Source organism: Chelonoidis abingdonii, chromosome 17, assembly GCF_003597395.2.
Source record: "Chelonoidis abingdonii isolate Lonesome George chromosome 17, CheloAbing_2.0, whole genome shotgun sequence".
NCBI lineage: Eukaryota > Metazoa > Chordata > Testudines > Testudinidae > Chelonoidis > Chelonoidis abingdonii.
The window spans coordinates 11,311,061-11,332,072 of NC_133785.1; the positions used below are offsets into that span (position 1 = coordinate 11,311,061).

At 51.8% G+C, this 21,012-nt stretch overlaps 1 protein-coding gene across 1 annotated transcript in view; it reads right to left on the reverse strand.

The window, feature by feature from the left end:
- The window catches only part of GAL3ST3 (galactose-3-O-sulfotransferase 3), a 34,529-nt gene extending 13,864 nt beyond the window's left edge, over nucleotides 1-20,665 (reverse strand). Inside the window, exon 1 of the mRNA XM_032804179.1 lies at nucleotides 20,591-20,665. The gene's annotated coding sequence lies outside the window, so the exon portion shown is untranslated. The remainder of the gene's footprint in view (nucleotides 1-20,590) is intronic.
- Nucleotides 20,666-21,012: the final 347 nt, after the last annotated feature.

Sequence of the window (21,012 nt, forward strand, 5' to 3'; positions counted from 1 at the left end):
GATATTAGCATCCAAGTATTCAGGTACATTACTCATAAAAACTGACACAGAGAATTGGTTGTGGAAAGTGCATATAGCTATGAGTGAAGATTGTCCCTCAGTAATTGAGAGTAGGTTGTCCACTAGAAAATACAATTCATCAGGGGATTATTTCAGTTACTTTCCCTATTGCGCTTCGCATCAGCACTCCAGCTCATCCCTCCTGGTATTGCTGATGTCCGGTGATGTGTTCTACGTAGATGTCTCTCGACCACCTGATGGCGTCTGACACCATGAGTTACCGCATCAGTCAAGCGTAGCATTGACCGATTCCACATTCTGTCAACAGTCACTTGTTACTGGGGTCCCATGCACCCAGGGCTCCGAAGATCAGCACGTGAGTTTCAACTTTGTAGCCCCTAGCTCTCAAAGTGTCAGCCAGAGGGGCATATTTCTCCAGCTTTTGAGATGGGGCACTACAGAAGGCCAGGGTCCTCTTTTCAAAGGGAACTGTGGTGTCCACCATGATGATCTGTGTGATCTACATCTGCATCCAATCATCTTATCGATAGTTGACTGAAGGGGTCATATATGGTCTCTGGCAAAAGCTAGTAACTAGCTGGTTGTCAAGGTTATCGTGGGATGTTTGTATGGGAAACATTTTTAGAGTTATGTAACTTGTAGAATATTGGTTTCCAAAACTGGGGGAGGTGAAACATGTCTCCTGAGGCGGGGTGAGTCTCCCAGCTGACTCAGTCAACATTGAGACTAATTGACATTCTTCGACTCAGCACGGCCCTTTTTTATAGTCTGGGGCTGATGCAGACTTGAGCATTGACAAAGGCCTGGGACTGTAGAGAAGGAAATAACACAAATTGTTATCCATTTGGAGGCCACATTCTGCCAGTCGGAGTGTCTCATGAAAAGTGAGTCCCAGCTCCCTGGACTGGACAAGCGCTATGAAGACTGACCATTGAGTAAGAAATTCCTTGTTAGACAAGAAAGTACTTATTAATAAGACTAGGCTAGAGATTGTGCTTTTATATGTTTCTTTTACCTTATGTTTCCAAATCCTTTTACTCACTTTTATTTGAATCTTTAACTCAAGCTGTGTGTAGTGGTGGGGCGGTAGTCCCTCCCATCTGGGTCAGAGGGAGGACACACCTTCTCACTTCATCGATCCACCTAGCATCAAGGCTATTAGTGTAGTGTTAGTGTCCCTATCGGTTTGACGGGCTGTGCAGTCCAACTGTCTAGGGCCCTTGGACCCTCCAAGCAGGGGCTGCTCCCACCTTAGTCTATGGCCTCGGGGCCCTTGGGACAGGGGCCCAGGCCAATACTGGCGTTAAGTAGCTCCAAGCCCTCCCGCCTAGGGCGAGGCAACACCAGTACTCAGTTAACTCTGGCCTCTTAGTTCAGAGACAGAGCAAATCCACTAGGCAATCAGCTCTGGGCTCTGGTTGCAGAGACAGAGCAAACCCAGTAGTCAATTAATTCTGGGCTCTTGTAGCAGAGCCAGAGAAAACCCCAAGGGCTAGGCATTCTAGGTCCAGCGGACAACCGACGGGCACAGGCCACTTGGCCTGGAGAGGGGAGGTTGTCACCCCAGGGGTGTGGTGGCAGGTGAGGTCTGGGTCACCCTACTCCACCCAGGGCCCAAACAGTGGCGGAGTGGTCTGCCACTGGGTCAGCAGGGATCCCAACCACAACACGCTGGCCGTGCCTCAGGCAAAGCTGCAGCCAGACTAAGGTCGGCTGCCCCTGGGCCACTTCCTCCCCTCCACTTGGGGTGTATCTGGAACACGCTAGCATCCATCTCTTTGGGGTAGGCACAGCTCTGAGCAGCTGTGGGCAATGGAGGCCCTGGCAGCTCCCAGCCACCGCGGGGGGAACCTGCAGCTCCAAGCCACTGCAGGCAGTAAGGGGACCCTGGAGCTCCAAGCTGCCGTTCCTGGAGCTTCAAACTGGAGCTCCACAGCTCCAGGCCACTGTGGGCATGGGGGGGGACCCAGGAACTCCCAGCCACAATGGCGGTGGGTGCTGAATCTCCTCCCCCCGTCCACCCCTTGCAGCAGAGCTGGGGCTCAGCCCCATTTTCATAGAATCATAGGATTGGAAGGGACCTCGAGAGGTCATCTAGTCCAGTGGTTTTCAAACTGCGGGTTGAAACCCAGTACTGGGTCGCAGAATGCAAGGCACTACGTCGCGGCGGCTCTGGTCAGCACCACCGACTGGGCTGTTAAAAGTCCTATCGGCGGTGCTTCCCAGCTAATGCAGACTAATCCCTACCTGTTCTGACACTGCGCTGCGCCCCGGAAGCAGCCAGCAGTAGGTCCAGCTCCTAGATGTGGGGGCCACGGGGCTCTGCATGCTGCCCCCGCCCCGAGCACTGGCTCCGCACTCCCATGGGCCGGGAACTGGCCAATGGGAGCTGGAGGAGAGTGCCTGCGGGTGAGAATCACAAGGAGCTGCTTGTGTACCTCCGCCTAGGAGCCAGACCTGCTAATGACTGTTTCTGGGGTGCAGCACAGTCCACAGTGCCAGGACAGACAGGAAGCCTGCTCTAGCACCCTTGCTGCACCGCTGACTGGGAGCCACCCAAGGTAAACCTGCACCCCAATTCTCTGCCCCGGCCCTGAGCCCCCCAAACCTGGGGTCCCTTTCTGCACCCCAAACTCCTCATCCCCAGCCCAGAGTCCTGACACCCTCCTGCACCCCAACCCCTGCCCCAGCCCAGAGCCCCTTCCCACACCCTGAACCTCTCACTCCCAACCCCACCCTGCAGCCCTCACCCCTGCACCCCAACTCTCTGCCCAGCCCTGAGTCCCCCCAAACCTGGGGCCCCTCTCACTCCAAACTCTCTTCCTTGAGCCCCATCCAGAGTCTCACCCCAGCCAGAGTCCTGACGCCTTCCTGCAGGCACACAAGCAACCCTGTGCCAGGCCAGAGCCCTCCCACACCCTGAACTCTCACATCCGAACCCCACACTGCAGTTAGGCCTTGACCCCCCAAACCCCTTGCACCCCACTCTCTGCCCAGCGCTGAGTTCCTCCCAAAACCCTCATCCCCCCAACTCCGTTGGTCATGGGGATCAACAATTTTTTTCAACTGGGTCTCCAGAAAAAAGTGAAAACCCTGATCTGTCCAGTCCCTGCACTCAGGCAGGACTAAGTATTATCAAGACCACGAGGTCGGCAACCTTCTGGCATGCGGCTCGCCCGGGTAAGCACCCTGGTAGTGGCCGGGCCAGTTGTGTTTACTGTCGCGTCGGCAGTTCGGTCCGATCATGGCTCCATTGACTGTTGGGTTCATTCATCCTACACCAATTGGGGGTGCGGGAAGCAGGCGGTTCTAAGGGAGTGAGGGATGTTAGCTGGCCGCAGGCTTCCCACTTGCCTACCTGGTGAGTTATTAGCTGTGCTTACCCTGGCAAGCTCGTTCCAGAGGGGTGCCGACCCCTGATCTAGACAATCCTGACAGGTTTGTCTGGTCTAACCTGCTCTTAAAAATTCCAGTGATGGAGATTCCACAACCATCCCTTAGGCAATTTATTCCAGTGCTTAACCACCCTGCAAGTTAGGAAGTTTTCCTAATGTTCCAACCTAAACCACCCTTGCTGCAATTTTAAGGCCCCATGCTTCTTGTCCTATCCTCAGAGGTTAAGAGGAACAACTTTTCTCCTTCCCTTGTAATACCCTTTTAGGTACTTGAAACTGTTTATCATGTTCCCTCTTCAGTCTTCTCTTCTCTGACTAAACACATCCCAATTTTTCCAAATCTTTCCCTCATTGAGTCATGTTTTCGAGACGTTAATATTTTTTGTGTCTCTCTGGACTTTCTCAATTTTTGGGTCCCATTTCCTGAAAGATGTGGCCCCAGAAGGACCACCCTATATTTCCAGTTTGAGGCCTAATCAGCGCGAGTAGAGCAGAAGAATTACTTGTTCATGTCTTTTGCTTTTTTTACAACACTTCTTCTTCTAGTTTATCCCAGAATGATGTTCGCTTTTTTTTTGCAACCATGTTTACTTGTGACTCATATTTTAAGCTGTGGTCCACCTATGACGCCCCAGATCCCTTTATGCAGTAACTCTTTCTGGGCAGCATTTCCCATTTTGTATGTTTGGCCAACTGATTGTTCCTTCCTAAATGGAGCACTTTGATTTGTCCTTTTGAAATTTCATCCTATTTACTTCAGACCATTTCTTCAGTTTGTCAAATCATTTTGAATTTTCGAATCCTACCTTTCAAAGCTTTGCAACCCTCTCAGCTTTGGTATCATCCGCAAACCTGTATAGGTGTATATCTCTCTTATGCCATTTATCTTAAATCATTGATTGAAAGATATTGAACCGAACTGGACCCGACTGATTTCCTGCAGGACCCCACTCGTTATGCCCTTCCAGCATTGACTGTGAACACTAATAACTACGTCTTCTTGGGAACAATTTTTCCAACCGTTATGCACCCACCTTATAGTAGCTCCATCTAGTTTGCATTTCCCTAGTTTGTTTATAAGAAGGTCATGCAAGACAGTATCAAAAGCTTTACTAAAATCAAGATATACTAGGTCTACCGCTTCCCTCCCATTCACAGGGCTTGTTACCCTGTCAAAGAAAGCTATCAGGTTGGTTTGACATGATTTGTTCTTGACAAATTCATGTTGACTGATACTTATCACTTTATTATCTTCTAGATGTTTGCAAATTGATTGCTTAATTATATGCTCCATTATCTTTCCAGGTAAAGAAGTTAAGCTAACTGCTGTGTAATTCCCCAGGTTGTCCTTATTTCTCTTTTTATAGATGGGCACGATATTTGCCCTTTTCCGGTCTTATGAAATCTCTCCTATCTTCCATGACTTTTCGAAGATAATGGTTAATGACTCAGATCTCTCCTCAGTCATCTCCTTGAGTATTCTAGGATACATTTCATCAGGCCCTGGTGACCTGAAGACATCGAACTTGTCTAAGTAAATTTTAACTTGTTCGTTCCCTATTTTAGCCTCTGATCCTACCTCATTTTCACTGGCATTCACTATGTTAGGCTTCCAGTCACCACCAAACTTCTTGGTGAAAACCAAAACAAAGACGTCATTAAGCACCTCTGCCATTTCCACATTTTCAGTTATTATTTCTCCCCCCGCCTCTCATTGAGTAACGGGCTTACCCTGTCCTTGGTCTTCCTCATGCTGCTAATGTATTTGTAGAATGTTTTCTTGTTACCCTTTATGTCTTAGTTAGTTTGATCTTGTTTTGTGCCTGGGCCTTTCTAATTTTGTCTCTACCTACTTGTGTTATTCATTTATATTCATCCTTTGTAATTTGACCTAGTTTCCACTTCTTGTAGGACTCTCTTTTTGATTTTTAGATCACTGAAGATCTCCTGGTTAAACCAGGGTCATCCCTTGCCATACTTCCTATTTTTCCTACGCAGTGGGATAGTTTGCTCTTGTGCCCTTAATAATGTCTTTGAAAAACTGTCAACTGTCTTCAACTGTTTTTCCCCTTAGGCTTGCTTCCCATGGGCTCTTACCTACCAACTCCCTGAGTTTGCTAAAGTCTGCCTTCTTGAAATTCATTGGCTTTCTTTCTGAGAACCATGAACTCTACCATTTCATGATCACTTTCACCCAAGCTGCCTTCCACTTTCAAATTCTCAACCAGTCTCTCCCTGTTTGTCAAAATCAAATCTAGAACAGCCTCTCCCCTAGTAGCTTTCTCCACCTTCTGAAATAAAAAAAATTGTCTCCAGTACATTCCAAGAACATGTTGGATCATCTGTGCCCTGCTGTGTTGTTTTCCCCACAGATGTCTGAGTAGTTGAAGTCCTCCATCACCACCAAGTCCTGTGCTTTGGATGATTTTGTTAGTTTTTTTAAAAAAAGCCTCATCCATCTCTTCTTCCTGCTCAGGTGGTCTGTAATAGAACCCTACCATGACATCACCCTTGTTTTTTTTACCTTTTTATCCTTACCTGGTCAGTTACGTTGTCTCAGTTATTTTCAGTATGTCAAGGACAGGTCACAGGCTTCCATGGATTTTTGTTCGTTGTCCATGACCTGTCCCTGACTTTTACTGAAAATAATCAATATTAAATCTTGGGGGCAGTAGCAGGAGGAATCTGCAGTGAAAGTATTTTTGTGAAAAGAAAATTAGACATGTGAATGCTTGCTGGCAAAGGAGGGGCATTTTATGGGAGGAAGGGGTGGGAGGGGGTTGTGGCTGCACTGAGGGGAGGGGGATGAATGGAGATGGGTGGTAGAGGAAGTGAGAAGGCTTGGGAGACCATTTGAGGGACACTGGGAAGGGGACTTGGTGGTGAGTGAGGGGGGTTGGGGAGAATAGGGACAGGGGTGTCTGTCAGCCCCACATTCTCCCGTTCTATGTATGTGCTAGGATTGGAGGGGTCTGAGCTCCTTTCTTTACCTTCACGTGTTGTGCCAGAACCTAGGAGGCCTCTGCCCCTCTTGGTGGCAGGGGTCTGAGCCCTTTCCCTACTCCTCCATCTGAGCTGGGACCTGGGGATCCCTGTCTTCTAGGGATGTCTGAGCCACACTCCCTGCGCCCCTGTGTGTGCTAGGATCTGGGGTTCCCTGCCCATCTATGGAGCTCTGACCCCCTGCTTCATGGTCCTCATATGTGTACTGGGTTCTGGAGGGATCACCTGTTGAGCAGGGCCTCAGACCCACTCTCTGCGCTCCCCTCCCCCAATGTGATATGGGGAAGCCCCACCTCTCTGGGTGGGCTGCTTAGAACGGACCATATTAAAGGGATAACTTCAAACTATCCCAGCGCGAAGGAAAGATAGGAAGAATAGTAAGAGGCCCATAGGACTGGATAAGGAGCCCTTTAATGACCTGAAGGAATCTTACAAAGAGTGGACAAATAGCTGAGCAGGACTACAGAAGAGTAGTATGCGCATATAGGAACAAAATCAGAAGGGTTAGGTACACAATGAGTTGCACCTAGCAAGGACCATAAAAGGCAATAAAAAGAGGTTCTTTAACTGTATTAAGAGAAAGATGAAGGAAAGTTCAAGTCCTTTTCTTAGCAGGTAAGAAGAACTAATAAGTGATGGCTCCAGAAAGCTGAGGTGCTTAATGCCTGTTATGCTTCAATCTTCACTGAAAAGGTTAATGGTGACCAGATACTCAACACAATTAATATTAACATAGAGGAAATAAGAAAAGAACCGGTTAAAATATTTAGATAAGGTAGATGTATTCAAGGCGGCAGCACCTGATGACGTTCATCCAAGGGTTCTTAAGGAACTAGCTAAAGTAACCTCAGAACCATTGGCAATTATCTTTGGGAACTCATAGAGGACAGGTGAGGTCCCTGAAAACTGGAGAAGGGCAAACTCAGTGCCTGTCTTTAAAAAGGGGGAATGAAGAGGACACGGGGAATTATAGACCAGTCAGCCTAACGCTGATAGCTGGAAAGATACTGGAACGGATTATTAAACAATCAATTTGTAAGCACCTGCAGGGTAATAGAGTTTTAAGGAATAGCCAGCATGAATTTATCAAGAGCAAATCATGCCAAACCAACTTAATTTCATTCTTTGACTGGGTTAAAGGCCCAGTGGATGGGGGGAAGCAACAGACATATCTTGATTTTTAGTAAGACATTTGACAAAGTCCCACATGACATTCTCATAAGCAAACTAGGGAAAGAAGGCCCTGGAAGAAGGCTCAACCCCAGAGGCGTTGTGGGGAAAGAGCCTGAGAAGGCAGGCTAGGGCGTAGTCCAGGGAAAGAGCATCATGGAGGGGGACTTTGTAGACCATGGCTGTTGATTACAGAGCCCCAGTGTAGGGGCGGGGCTGGGTTTCCCAACCAGCCACTGGGTACAAATGCGGGACCGTTGGAGGCACCAGTCGGACAGCTGGTCTGGTGAGACTTTGATACCCTGGGGAGGGCTGAGTTGTGGAGAAAGGACACTGCAGCAATGGAATGACCATCAGCAAGGGGTAGCCTAGAGGAAGGAAGCTGCTCCGCTATGCCTGGCCAGGAGAAGGTGCTCTTGCAGTGAGTGAACCCTGTTACAGAATGTCATGTGAAAGACACGGGAGGGAATTATCCTGCTCTACTCAGCACTGGTGAGGCCTCAGGGTTTGCATATGAGGCTGGTGATCAAGAGTTCCATGTGCCTAGTGGAGGTAGGGCAAGACATAATGGGCTTCATCTGCAACAAGGGAGACGAACGCTTGTCAGGGGTTGTTTAGGTTTACTTGGCCCTGCCTCAGCACAGGGAGCTGGACTTGTCCTTTGCAGATCCCTTCCAGCCCGACGGTTCCAATGCTAGGGATGGAGCATGTCCCGAGTGGGTGGGACACTGAGAAAAGGAGAGGGATAGCTTAGTGGTTTGAGCATTGGCCTGCTAAACCCAGGGTTGTGAGTTCAGTGCTTGATGGGGCCATTTAGGGATCTGGGGCAAAATCAGTACTTGATCCTGCTAGTGAAGGCAGGGGGCTGGACTCAGTCCCCTTTTGGGGTCCCTTCCAGTCCTAGGAGATAGGTATATCTCCATTTATTATTATAGAAACTCTCCAGGCCCGGGGACAGGAACACCCACTGACAGGTATGGAGCAGGTCAGGTCTCCAAGCAAGCTCCTCTCCATTCAGCATTCTGTTTCAGCTGAGAACAGCTCATTGAGATGAATGGAGCCACTTTCCACCTCTGAGTCTGCCCTGCTGCTGATGGATGGCTAGAGTCCCTCCCCTCCACTCTCCCTCTGCTCTGTTAGTCTCATGGCGCATGCCAGCTCTGCTCTAACTAATGCTATGTGTATGCTACAGCCTGTGTCAGCATGACTTGTCACTCATGTCACTCAGGGGTGTGAATAATCCCCCTAAGAGACATGAGTTACACCAACATAAGCACTCCTATGCACAGTGCTAAGCTGGCAAGTGAGCTTCTCTCACCGACACAGCTTCAGCCATTCACAGTGGAGAAGACACTCTCCAGTCAGCATAGAGCCTCTTCGCTAGACATGCTGCAGTGGCACAGCTGTACATGTAACCCTGCCATGGGAAGTCCTCCTGTCTAAAGGATGCTTCTTTTAAGTGCTCTAAAATCCCACCTGCTTACATGGATTGTCTTGAAATTTGCTCATGGGAGCACAGGGTAGGGTTAGCAACCCAGACCTAGAGTGATTTGAGCCACGGGTTCCTGAAATACAGCCTGCCTGAGGGAAAACCCAACAGCATTTCATTATGTTAATAGGTTCAGTTTGAGAGCCACCCTGGGCAGACATCTGAGAAGGAAGTGGAAAGGGAAAATCTACCTCGGTCGATATTTTTATTGATTGATTGTGGAGAATTGTAATCTGAACACAGCAGAGAATTCAGGAGATGCTGAAACTCTTTCTGAAGAGAGATGAAATTGCACATGTGACTGCTCAGGGGAATGGTACTGGGGTGCAAGAGGAAGTGCTCACAGGTCAAGAGGGGCTGGGGTCTGCAGCAAGGAATAGGAGTGTTATGGGAATGGGTGGTTGGGAAGAGGCTCAGATGAGGTGGAAGGGGAGAAGACAGCAGGGGTTAGGGAATGTCAGGGTAACAAAGGAAGTTGGGGGTTGAGGTGTGTGGGGTGCTGTCAGCTCTGAGGTCACCCAGAAAGCAGGTGGGTGGGCTAGGATCTGGGGGAGCCCTCGCCCTCTGCAGGGATCTGAGCCCTTCCCCTGCCCAATGTGTTCTGGGATCTGGGGGACCCTGCTTCTCTTGGGGTGCCTGAGGCCTTCTACCTGCCCTCCATGTTAGCTGGGATCTGCAGGGGGAGGAGGACTGAAGTTAATGCTCCGGCTACACACCCAAGGGAGTCTGTGGCCCTCAGTTAGCTGCTGCCTGGCATGTGCATATGCAGAAGATTAGGGCAGGAGCCAGCAAGGAGCATCTTCCTACACATAAACACCTTCTGCAGTGCTATGGATTAATGGGGCAGAAGGGAATTGTGGGTGAGAGGCCAGTGCTGTAGGGTTGGGAGGAGCAGGACACCGGTCATCTCTCGCCTGACGAAACTTATTATAATCACCAACCTTCCTGCTAAGTCTCGCTTGTACTGAGCAGGCTGCAAACTCCACTGAGCACTAGGCTGGGGTTGCTGGCTGCCTGCTCCCGACCCCGGGAAGAGGGTACGGCTGCCACCTTTGTAATATTTAAAAACCAGATACTCCAGCAGGAATGCTGGACCCTCCCCTGCCCTGACCCTTCCCCCCACTCCCCTCTGCCCCCCGGGACTTGCCTGCAGAGCCATGGCTGGGAGCTGCAGCTGCCCCATACAGGTAAGAGGTGCCCCTAGCTGAATAGGGGCTAGCGCATGTGTTGACCGGGCATCTGCATGGCCACAGTAACCTGACTTTTGGTGTCCAGTCAGTAGATTGACCAGACACTGGCAGATTCTCTTCTTGACTGGACTTTCCAGTTGAAAACCAGGCATCTGGCCACACTAGGAGGGAGGGCACAGGCGGGAGTGGGGGCGGGGGGGCAGGGCACAGGACAACTGGGCCACAGCTGATGGGGTCAGATGCTTTCACACAGGGCGCCATTGTGCAATGCAGCCACCATGCCAGTGGGCACTTGGCCTGGGGAGTGAGGGATGGTACAGTATGGGGGCGGGGGGGGGGGGGGGCAGCTGACCCCCGGCGGGGGGTCCCAGCAGTGCACGTCTCTCACTGGAGATAGCTGCTCCTGGCCCAATCACTCCATTTCCTACCTGCTTCCTACCTTCAGCCCAGGCATCACAGTGACCACTCCAGTCCCTGCGCTCACCTCTGCCCCTAGCAGCTGTGGAAACTGCTCGGCCTGAGGCACTAGCTGAGCCCTGGCAGCGCTAGCCCCGAGGCTGAAGGAAATTGGGCACAGTGCAGTTTGTGACAGGGGCAGTATATGGGAGATTTTGCGCAGCTGCAGATGAGTCCAGTTCATGGGGAGTGTCGGTAACCCTGTGTAACAAAACTGCCAAGGTTTGGGGGGACAGCCCAGAGATGAGATTTCTCTCCCCAGCCCTGTTAGCCGTGACACATGGCAAACATCTCAAAGCACCACCAGCAGCCCGACTACACTGCACCACAATGTACAAGAGGGGGAGGAGCACTGAGGCATCACATGGTGACTGTATGACCTGTGGGAAAGCCTGCTGATCTGGGACTATCCCCACCTCTGCCACTGGCTTGCTCAGTGACCTTGGGCAAGTCACTTCACTTCTGTGTCTGTTTCCCACCTGTGAAGTGGGGATAATGAGGTAAATATCCACTGATGAAAAGCCCTATAGAAAATCTAGGTCTCTTAATGATTACCTAGCCACAGGAGCAGATCAGCTGCAAACCTAGGTGACAGCTACAGCTGTCTGATGACCACTTGCTCCTAGCAAAAAACATTTCCTTCTGTTTAAAAACCTAGGATATTAAACGGCAAAGCACTTTAATGCAGAGTTATTGCCTGAGGACAGCTCGTGCCCATCCAGAACATCGAGTTCAGCAAAACTCAATCACTTGAAAAACCAGGAAATACAGAGTTAAGGTAAATACCCCCCAGCCTTATCTGTTCCTTTTTTGAGCAATGCCCCATAACACACACCCTCGCACTCTGCCTTTTCACTGTGAGGCACAGGCATTAGCTGCACTGTCCTATGCTACTCCCCCAACAGAGTACCACATCTGCAAACTCTACCAGCCGCTCCACACCCTTGTAGAACCTTGTCACAGCTGCACACAGGATACCACCAAACCCTGTACTATCCCTACCCTTCATTAAATCCCCAGACTACGCTCCGATCCCACTCACCCCCCAGTGTCCTGCTACTGACACAACCTATACAATTCTGTACTGTAATGATGCAGACTGAAACCTCTCCCCTTTGAGAACACACACTGGGGACTCACACCCAGATCTCCTCATGTCACAGAACTCTTCCCAGCTGCTCCAACTCATTCTGCGCCCCCCCCCCAAAAAAATACGGCAACACTTAACACAGTGACAGCAGCTGGAGTGCATGCAGATAATTCCCAATGGCTGCTCCCAGCTCCAGGGGGCAGAGTTAAGGCTGAGTGGGTGTTTACCTTAACTCGGAATTTCCTGGTTTTCAGATGTTTGTTACTGAACCCAACGTTCTAGAAGGACCCAAGCTATCAGTGGGCAACGTTACCCCTGCATTAAAGAAGTGTTTTGCCATTTCAGTGCTAATAACTTCAATCAGGATGTCACATGGGACTAAGCCAAATGTCTTACTTAACCCTACTGTGTCAACATTTTTATCAACCAGACTTGCAATTTCATCTAAAAACAATATCACGTTTGTTTTACGATATGTGTGTTCTATAAAACCATGTTGATTGGCATACATTATGTCCTTTACTGGTTGTGTCCCATCTCAATGGTCCATGATTTTGCCTGAGATCAATGTCAGACCGACAGACTTATAATTACCTGGGTTGTCCTGCTAACCCTTTTCAAATATTGGCACAACATTAGTTCTCTGGAACTTCTCCACTGTTCCAGGATTTGTTAAAAAGCAAAGTTCAGAGATCACTCTTGGGTGCAAGTTACCAAGTCTAAAAATGTTGAATAGTTGTGGTTTAACATTCTTATGTTCATTACTGCATGAATAACTGTTCTTTATACCCGGCCTTGCATTCAGAAAACCCAGAGCCTTTAATGAATATATAAACTGTGTTCATACAGAGACTCCTTACCCAGCACTGAGATGTGCCCACTTCTCAGGTGGGGTGTGGGGGCTGTTTTATACAGGGATTCTTCACTCGGTGCTGAGATGCAGCTGCCTCTGGGGTGGGGGGCAGGGGCTATTTATACAGGGATCCCTCACCCGGTGCTGAGATTTAGCTGCCTCTACGGCGCAAGACTGTTTAATGTGCAAATTGTCCATCACCTAGAGTTTTTCAATCCAGACCAGGGGTGGGTCTCTAGGCTCCGCTCCAGCACAGACAGAAGTGATGGGGAAGTAGGAATCCTTGGGGGTGGCCTGAATGATGCAGGAGGTCAAACGCGAAGATCAGAACAGGTCATTTTGGCATTAGACTCTACAAGCAAGATCCTCGATTGGTGTAAACTGTCATAGCTTGGTTGAAATCAGTGGAGCCAGGACAATTTACTCCAGCAGATGATCTGTCCCTGTGAACAGCTGTGCACCACTGCCTTGTGATAATTTAGAAGAGGAAGCGAAGGTGACTCCTGTATCCAAAGGAAGCTACAGGGCATGGGGGATTACATTTTGCTGATAACATCATGGTGGGAGTCACCATGGCCTTCCAGTGCTTTTCCCAAGGGTATGAGTGATGTTCTTCCTTGGAAAAATGCTGCACCGTTGTTTGGTTTGTGATGCACCTTGTGTTTTGGGAAGCTGCAAACAGCAGGGGAGCTTCCTCCCTGTCCAATTCTCCCTCCCTATGGTCAAATCTGGGGACATAGTTGTTCCCTGGGACCCAAGACTTGAGGCTGAGCTGAGATCCCTGACAGGCAGAGGCATTGCCCGTGTGTAGGTTGAGACCGTATCTGTCCCAGGACTGGCTTATAGATTGTAAATATTACACTCTGACAGTGCCTCACCTCTTCCTCTCCAGAGGGGAGCCTATGCAGAGCCCACAAGAAGATTTGCCAACTCCATCTCCCCAAATTCCCTGATGCACGTTCAATCCCTTCAAACTTCCTGGCTCATGGGTCCATCCCAGCGCAGTGCTAGGGCAGGGGAGTGGGAACCCAATGCATCCCCACCAGCCCAGAGCTGCCAGTGCCCCAGCCATGCCACTCACATAATCCAGGCCAGACACCTCCCCCAGCAGTCAGTCAGCCCCCACCAGTCGGCCCTGTGTCCCTGTGGGATGAGCTGCCCACCATGGCTGCCCGGCTGTCGATAAATCCATTCCCATTTCTCATTGCCCAGGGGTACGAAGAGCAGGTGGATGAGTCGCTGACACCAGCTGAACTGATTCCCAGGCCAGACCCCCAGGGCGCGCACCAGGCTCTGCAGAGCCAGCTTACTTGGCTCTTAAAGTCCCTGCTTGCTCGGCAGGAGAGTGGGCCAGCTGGTTGATTAGTGCCTCAGCCCAGGGCCTGGGGCAAAGTGTGGGAAGTGAGAAGGGAGCTGCAGAACTGCACAAAGGGCCACGGGAACTGGTCCTAACTCTGGGAGGGGAATAAGGACTCCAGGTTCTATCCCTGGCTCTTGCAGGAGAGGGGGATGTAGTGGTTCAAGCAGGGGCTGAGGTTCTGACAGCTAGGATTCCTGGCTGGATTCCCAGGTCTAGAAGGGCTCACATTCCTCTGGCTATAACCTCTTAACCCCACCCCCATCAGATTGCTCGGTTCATCAGGGCTGAGTGGGCCTCACTTCGAACTGATTCCACCCGCCCAGGTGATGTGCAGGAGGGCAGCAGCTTTTCAGAGGGAAACACAATGAGGCTGCCCAGTTGGTTTCTGGTGCAGCGAGAGATAGATTTACTGTAGTGCAGCCTTTCCTCTGCCAGCTCAGACAACGGCTAGAGTTACAGGTATTAGCAAAGCTGGGACACTGCATAGGTGACCTCAATTCAGATCCCTCTGAACTACAGACCGGCTATAGCACGAGAGTGGGGAATAGAACCCAGGAGTCCTGGCTCCCAGCGCCTCTGCTTTAACCCACTAGACCCCACTCCCCCCAAAGTTGGTAACAGAACCTAGGAAAACGGCCCCCCTCTCCCTGCTCTAGCTACTAGACTCCCCTCCCAGAGCTAGGCTAGAACCCAGGAGTCCTGGCTCCCAGCTCAGGCTGAATACCCCCTGGTGTGGCCATAGTGGATCAAAACCTACCCCAGGCTCCTGTGATGGTGCTGGGCTCAGAATTTCTGTGTGTTCTGGATCAGGATCCCGGAGTTGGGGGCCCCGCCCCAGCAAGAAGTGGCTGGGCTGCTGAGGGCATATTTATATAGTGGCCACGCCAGGGAGCCGTGCCAGGCTGTGACACTGCTCAAGAGCACGCAGATCTCCAGATACCTGAGCAGGGACTGGCAAAGGCTATGGAAAAGTCTTTGGTGTACACGGTCACGTCCCCAAGGACAGGGCTGCTTGGAGGAGGGGGGTTGGATCAGTGCGATTCCAGAGCAGGGGCATGTGTGGGGATAGAGGTCTGTGTGCAGAGGGGCGTCCCACCTGGCCCCCCAAGGATGTTTTCAGGGAGAGCCCCCCCCCCCCTATATCTCCTCCCCCATGGGACTCACCTGCCCCAGAGGGACCCCTCTAGTGGGCAGGTGGGGACTCAGCCCTGGGGCCTGTGCAGACCTCTCCCAGCTGGGGGTGCAAGCACAGGTGTTGATCTAGCTACTGGTTTACATGGATGTCAGGAACAGCATGTTCCAGTGGGCAGAGCACTGGGCTGGGAGCCAGGATTCCTGGGTTCTAGTCCCACCTCTGAGAGAGTGGTGAGGTGTAGGGGGTTAGAGCAGGGGGCTGGGAGCCAGGAATCCGGTTCTATTCTCTGCTCTGCCACTGACCTACTGTAAGATGTTGGGCAAGTTCCTGTGCCTCTTGCCCTTTCTCCATTGAGACTATGAGCTGTTCTGTGCAGGGTTTGTGTGCCACACCTGCCATGATGGGGTGGGAGCACCTGATCTCTGCTGGAGTTTGTGCAGAGTCTGGGAGGAGGGTGTCTGTGCAGCACCTGGCATGATCAGGGTCCCACATCTCTGTTGTGAAGTAAGTGTGTGCAGCAGCTGCCTTGAGGGGGCCCCAGCCTTGGGTGTTGGGATGCTACAATAGTACCCCAGGCTGAGTCCCACCTGGCCAATGGGAGCTGTCCCCCAGCCCAGCTTGTTCGGGGTCCCCTCCCAGATCTCTGTAGCCACAGATCTGAGTCTCCCAGAAGCTAATATCTGTATTTGCAGTGGACCTGCCCTTGCCTGCCTGCTATGGCTGGAGTGCACAGCCTGGGCCATGTACCTGGCACTGCACTGAACCACTGGGACCTGAGTTAGGGAATTGCTTCTACACCAATTGTGGATGGGTTTCTGCTAGAGTTGCCAACCCTCCAGGAGTTAAAGATTATGTCATGTGAGGAAACCTCCAGGAAAATGTCCAACCAAAACTGGCAACCCTACTTTCTGCACAGGTCGGCCACTGGAACTGGTGCAAGAGACACCATTGTCCCAGCGCTGCATCCAGCCAGGCCCGCTGGACTTCAGCTGGCAGGGGGCCTGGTGCAAAGTGGAGGGGGCAAGGCCTTTCAACGACCCCACCCACAGACACAGCGGGATGGTGGGGGCAGATGGTGCTTTCAGCTAAAGGAGGGTGCTGAGTAGAGGCCCACACACACAGTGCCCTCCTGAGGAGGGATCCAGAGAGCCCCAGTCAGCACCCTCACAAGAGAGGGATCTGGAAACCCGAAGCGCTGACCAGATGGATGAGCAGATGTGGGCGCTCTGGAAAGAACCTTGAGCCACACGCTGCCTCCCCATGCTCCGTCTGGCCAGTCTTGGGTGCAGTGTCCCACCCTGTGCTTCCAACCAGACTCACCCCAGTCCAGAGAGGGGCTGCCTCAAGGGTTCATGGAGCAGTTCAGTTCCCACAGCCCAGGTTCTTGGCCTCTCTGCTGAGGGAGTGCCGAGCTCAGGGGAACATCTCCCAAACTCAGACCCCCACACAGATGGGAAGGACTTTTAACATCTGCCAGGCTGGGCTGGACTCCTCCTGGGCACGTCCTGGCCCTGGAGAGGGGCCACTCCAATCAGCACTGGGAATTTTCATGGTTTTTTTATAGAATGAAATTTGAAGTTTTTTATTGTTTTTGATTGGGGGGAAATGGAAACACATTACACTCGTCACTTTGAAGGGAAGCCAACTTTTTTTGTTGGGGGGGAACAAACAAAAATGGCATCAATTTTTATTTTTCTCTCTTTTTTTTTTAAACCTTCTCTTTCCCCCACTGGAAATATGGGGTGGGGGTGGGGTTAAAGAAAGAGAATGGGGAAAAGGCCCCCAAAAGAGAGCCAACATTTAAAAATGACTTTTTTTCGTCTGTCAGGAACTGAAATAAAACCACCATTTTTAGTTATTTTTTTGTTTTGAAAATGTTTGTCAAATATCTACCAGTCAAAAATGTTCCATTTGCTCAGCCAGGCATTTTCCTTAAATACTTTTCAATGTACAATTTTGGATCATGTCTGGTGTGTGGTGCACCAGAACAGAACCAGTCCCTATAACGGTTTTGGGGGCGGGTGGCTTCCTGGCCTGGCTGGCTTGAGAGATGATGGCTATGTATGTACCCCTCTGTCTGTTGGAATAGAATATTTTGGTTGCAAAGTTTAGCCCTTGCAGGTCTGGAGAAGCCAGAGATGAGTTTGCCCCTTGGTGCACTCCCAGTTGTGACCCCTGGGGTAGGGGCTGGCTCCCATTCCTGGCTCAGGGAACAGAGTGCTGTTAGAGGGGCAGCAGTACATAGATTTGGCATGTCCAGTGTGGGAGGAACTGGGGCAAAGTAAGATGTGGGTGTCTCATAGTAGAAAGCTGTGTTCTGATCCTAGCTCTGCCTGAATGGACCTTGTGCAGTTTCTCAGTTAAAGGAAGGGTTATACTGGATCCTACAGGGGAAAGGCCCCATTATCCCTCCCCCTGAGCCAGCCCGTCTCCCTGTGCTGGGGCTGGATTGGAGCCAGTGTCCCCTAGAGGGAAAGGCTCTGAGTCCATTCCACACATAACTTTACGGCACAAAGATTCTTCTCATCTTGAAATGCTCTTTTGAATGAACAGAGCTGAGAGAGATCCCAGGGGCCAGCTGTGGGTGGGAGCAGGAGCAGGCAGAGGATGGCGGTAACAGGGACCCCCCCACACACACATCCCTCCCTATGTGCAACCTTCTCCAGCCCCACACAGTCTCCCTTAACCAGCATTCTGGCCCAGTCCAGAAGCAGAGGATGCGTCGGGCACACAGCTATTGATGGCAGCCCCAATCAATAGGACAAATGGGTCGGTGCTGCGTGCTGGGCTGTGGACAAGGGGCTGGTGACGAGCAATGGTGTATGCTGCACAGCCTGTCCCAGGCTAGGGACAGAACTCAAGAGTCCTGATGCTCAGCAAGCCCCCTCTTCCCCGCCCCTGCCCCGCCAGGGGATGAAAGCTTGTTCATTGCTACCAAGATTAGTTCTCCTCCCTGGTTTGTCAGTGTGGATGCCCATGTGACTCAGTAAAGAGAGAAACAAACCTAAGGGGGTAGGAAGTGCTGAATAGAGAGTCCCTGCCCCGCCTAACACCCTCTAGTAACAAATCCACCTGTGCAGCCCCAGCACCCCCAAGAGACCCTGTAATAACAAAGCAGTGCAGCCAACCCTGCACTGTCCGGCTCCCCATTCCCTGAAGTGTCTCAGTGGCCCTGGTTCCCTCTGTGCCCTGTCCACGAGGTGCCCCTGCTCCCCTTGCTCACAGAACTCATCCCTCTGGCCGGGGGCCAATCTTCTGGCATCCCGGGGTGAGGTCCTGGAGTAACCGTTACTGAATAAGGGAGTGCAGCAGCCTGGCAGATATTGTTATAGATTCGAGAGTAATTCAGCACCTGCCCCTTTTCCAGCTCCGAGCGCCAGCCTCCTGTGGCAGTGAGTTCCAGAGGCTGTTAGGCTGATTCATACTGACTCTGCTCATGCACAGGCAGCAGGGTAGTAAGGACAGCCTGGGGGCTACTCCAGACTACACTTGGCACCTCCTGACCCTGGGAGCAGAGAATAGCCTCAGCATAGGGCATTCTAGCTGTGTCCCCAACCCACCCTCTAGGGGGCAGGAATGGCACTGAGCCCCACCCTGAGCAGGGAGACCACCTCTGTCCCCCTCCCCAATAAGGCCTGCGATGGAGGGGAGTGTTTGGAGACAGACAGCTGGATAAAGTGTATATTAACACACACGCACCCCCACACACCCCTCTATATGTGTTAATATAATCTACACACCCACACAACCCTCTGCACCTTCCACTGGACTGTTAATGGGGATGACTGAAACACAGAACCACGCCATGTGTGTGTGTCTGTGCACTGCTCACCCGTGTGCACAGCTCCACAGATTAGATAGATGAGAGAGCGCAAGAAGGATTTGGGCTCATGGAGAGACACAGGCCCTAATCCTTTACGCTTTCTCTTTACATGTACCCATCTATCTAGCCATCTAACTGCCTACCCTAATCCTGCTTTACCTACCTAGCCATCTAGCCCCATCTAAAATCGCTGTACATCTACTAATGTCTCCTTCCCCTCGGTATGTAGGACCATTTGTAGGCAAGGTGCTGCCGTGCTCTGCCGTGTCTCTTGAAATGCAGACTCCCCGGTCACTGTGTCCCGGTGCTGCCTGCCTCCAGATGAGCAACCCCCACTCCACCCCTCAGCTGGGTCAGGCTTTGCTGGCACACCACATTATTGGGGGGTTGATTTGCTCCTTAACCTGCACAGGCTAACAATGGAAATAATCTCCAGCCCCTGGGGGGGGTGTGTGTGTGTGTGTGTGTGTGTGTGTGTGTGTGTGTGTGTGTGTGTGTGTGTGTGTGTGTGTGTGTTTCACAAGACATGGGCACACAGAAACAGGGCATGTATGCACTTGGGACAAAACATACAATCAGGTTCCACACCAAACACAAACACACAGTATTGCACATACATGTTATCGCATGGTATGGCGAGACTTCCTATGCAGATGCGGCGTGCACAACCTCGGACGCACAGCAATCATCGTGATTTAACCTGTACGGTTGTCTGTTTTCTCTTTTCTTGTCTTAGATCCTCCATCGTCAGAGGGGCTTATAATCCTTTGCCAGTTAAACACTAGCCCATGAGTCCCACATTCCAGGGCCTTTGTCGCTTGAGGACACTGGGAGTGGGATACGGTGAAAGATGAAGGAGAGATATGCAGTGGGGGGAGGGGTTATGGCAAATAGATATGTCGAAAGAGGTGGAGGTTTGGTTATAGATGATCAGGAGGGATAGTGTGGATATAGTTTCATGGCAATTTTGACAGGCCTAATTTCTAAAAGGTCCTGACATGCTGGGCTCCCAGGGAAGCCTGGGCGAAGCTGCTTCACTATAGGCAACTCCTCTAGCTGATCTCCTCTCTCCGGTGCTGCTGTTCGTAGCACGAGCAGGGAGCCGGTAATTTGAAGGTGCGCCCTGATGCGATGGCCATGCGCACAAAGATCGAGGGAACTGATACTGGATCTCACCACCCAGAGAGTCTGGTCGTCCGCAAATGGAATTGGATCGGCGCAGATGCCTGGGGGACTCATTACTCATTTGCGCACACACAGCGTGGGGATAAGTATCTCTCCCTGGGCATGGCCGTTCACCGCTGCCACATTTCGTGCCTGGGTGCCAAGGGATGGGAACTCCCCAGCATTTCACCCCGTTGCCCCAGCGCAGCGACTCCCCCCCGAGAAACATCACATCACACTGCACAAAATAGCCCCAATCAGCCAGGCAGGGGCGGGGGGAGATTATTAAAACCAGCAGTGCTGTTAGTGGGGTTCAAAGCAGCCCCCCAGGCAATGCAAGCGGTTGTGGGGGGGAGAAGGATCCCCCAGCCCGGGCTGAAAGCCACACGGTGCCTCGCTGGGGGCATGGGCGAAATCCCCTGGCCAGGGCTCCATACTCACCCCGTGCTGGGAGTGCGGGGAGCCGGCGGGGCTCAGTCCATCACCGGGCCGGGCGAGCGCAGGCGGCGAGGGGCGGAGAAGTGTCCCGGGCGCGCCGCTGCAGCATCGCTCCCCGGGCGGGCCGGATCCCCGAGCTAGCGGCCGGCGGCGGAGCGCCCCATCGCCATGTTGCCGGCTGCGTGCGGGCAGCGGAGCCGGGGAAATTGGAAACGCGAGCGAGGGAGGGAGCCGGAGCCGCGTCCTTTGTGGGGTCAGGTGGCGGCTTCCTCCCCGCACCGAGCCCCGCACGCAGCACGCGTGCCTTGCACACACTGCTACACACACTCACTCACATACGTACACACTGCACTGTGCACACAGCTACACACATACACGCACTGCGCTGTGCACACAGCTACACACACACACACACACACACTGCT